Source organism: Anopheles coustani, chromosome 2, assembly GCF_943734705.1.
Source record: "Anopheles coustani chromosome 2, idAnoCousDA_361_x.2, whole genome shotgun sequence".
Taxonomy (NCBI): Eukaryota; Metazoa; Arthropoda; class Insecta; order Diptera; family Culicidae; genus Anopheles; species Anopheles coustani.
Window position 1 is genome coordinate 72894690 of NC_071289.1, and position 2330 is coordinate 72897019.

General features: G+C 41.2%; 1 non-coding gene across 1 annotated transcript; it reads right to left on the reverse strand.

The window, feature by feature from the left end:
- Nucleotides 1–1831: 1831 nt before the first annotated feature.
- Trnan-guu (transfer RNA asparagine (anticodon GUU)) lies at nt 1832–1905 on the reverse strand. Its single transcript has one exon. It is a non-coding gene; the product is annotated as a tRNA-Asn (tRNA).
- Between the last annotated feature and the right edge of the window lie 425 nt (nt 1906–2330).

Genomic DNA, 2330 nt, shown 5'->3' on the forward strand with positions numbered 1-2330 from the left:
CAATGACCGATCAAGTCCTGTTGTTGTGGGCACGGTGCGTCTTCTCATTAATCAACTGCGTATCGATCGCATCAACACTAGCTGAGCGGAAAGCGTTAATACTAGTCTCGGTGGAATGGAGTGTACTGCGAGGAACTTCCTGTGTGAGTCAGTTTTAGCTGAGGTAGCATTGAGGATGGTAGGCACTCTAGGCCACCCTTTCCCATCCTTAGTTTAGCATAAGGAAGAGGTGATATTTATGCATATCAGTACACGGTGTACGTACCTCATGCTACGTTGTTCTGTTCTTGTATGTAGAGGTCGTAAATCTAGCATAAAGATTACCGTGCGTCCCATTCCGCCGAGGAAAAATGTTTACCCTAGTATGGTAATCATTACTGTTCCAACCTAAGGCAAAACGGAGCATCGGGTCCGGAAAACGGAGTCAGGATCAGTATGAAGTTGATCTTGGGCATCCGGCGTCGCCCTTAGGATTCTTTATTTAACTAGACCACTCATCATTCTTGAAGTGAGGCGTTGGGCGTGAAGGTTACTTTACATATACGAGAAGATTACAAGTGCAGGCGATTCGAACGAAAATGATAGTGTAGAATCGATCGGAGTCAAGGTTCGCGGGAGCTAAACATCTTCGAGTTCACTTCTAGTGCAGGAAATGAAGCATGTACTTTTTTGTACAATAATTTTTATTTTTATTTACTATATTTGTCTGTTTGACAATAAGAACATTTAAAAATATTTACTTTGTTGGTAAGTTGTTTATTTTATCATTTTTATGGATGAAAAATTCAATTGCGAATCTATTTTGATTCATTCACAATGACAGCATAAAGATGCAGCTTTCGTCCATCTATTGGTCGTTAACAAGAGTGGTTTTAATTAATGACAATTTTCCCTGCACCTCAGTTGCACTCACAACGTTTTCCGTAAGCTGCTCCAATAGAAGAGAAACCTCCATGCGAAAAGGTAAAACAAGTTCCTCTTGCTTGATGGAAAACGCCTATCTTACACCGATATGGCCCACAAGAAAGTGAAAAGAAACCCGTCTCTCTATTGTAGTTATCGCGCAAGACCACCCTCGAAACTATTCTTATGTGGCTCGATGTTTACCAGCTAACGATTTAATGAGATGAATTCCTCGATCTTTAGATACGTCCCATTTAACATACCGTATCCGTGCGCATCGACGATGGGGCGTATGAAAAACCAGGCCACATTCCCAGCGCAACCCGCTCTGAGTCGCACGCATGGCCGGCAAACCATTTTTTCCCCTCCTTACATCCACCTTCCAAATCGTGTGAAAACATTGCGCAAATCCTTTACCGACGGAACTGCGATTTGCATACTCCATTCATCATCGGATGTTTGAGCTAGAAAGATAACTACATTCTATTGGAAAATCTGAAATACTATCTTTTGCACCGGCGATGGACACCATCTCTAATGGAATGTGTTCATTTTAGTTGGAACAAAAAAAACCACTTCCGATTATTAATGCCGTAAGCATTGCGTTCATGGATAATAAAAAGTAAGCGAACACAATTGAATCTAATTCTTGCTGTTCACATTGCCGTTAAGTAGATTACGGCGAAAAGGTAAGAATTACTCCTTATAAAATCCAGAAATCTTAATGCAATTAGTCTCCCATGGCATGGGAAAAATATAAATAGTAATAACAAGCATATAAAAAGGTGTACTAAAGACTAGTAAAACATGATATTATCTGTTTTACGCTGTACGAAACGTGCTGCGTTTCGGGTGAAAAATCATTATTGCTTCAATGCCTAGAATCATCACCAAACGTGCAAGATTGTTGTAATAAAAAAGAATTTTCCGCCCCCGGGTGGACTCGAACCACCAACCTTTCGGTTAACAGCCGAACGCGCTAACCGATTGCGCCACGAAGGCCGCTTGAAAAACGTTAGATAATTTGAAAGCAGAACCCAATCAGTTGTCGTTATCCTCATCTGCTTTCAACCACGTTATATTTGTATGTGTCGCATAGGAAGTTTTCCCTTAGGAATGCGATGTAATGAATTAGTTTTTAAAAGATGTGTGTACGTCGTGTATACTAAAAATCGATTCTTGCCTCAATAGACAAGTTGCTAAACGAAGAGAAAGCAAACCAAGCTGCTTCATGTCATCAACTCAAGCGAAACGGGCGGCAAAGCTTCTGCCCACTGAACGGGAAATAAAATTTATTCACTTTCAATAGCAACCGGGGAGGGGTTGGTCCGGATGGAAAAGGCTGCAAAATAGAAACACTGCAAGCGTGTAGGGAAATCGAATCAACTTATCTCTTATCAGTGAGAAGCGTGTGCAATGAGCGTAAG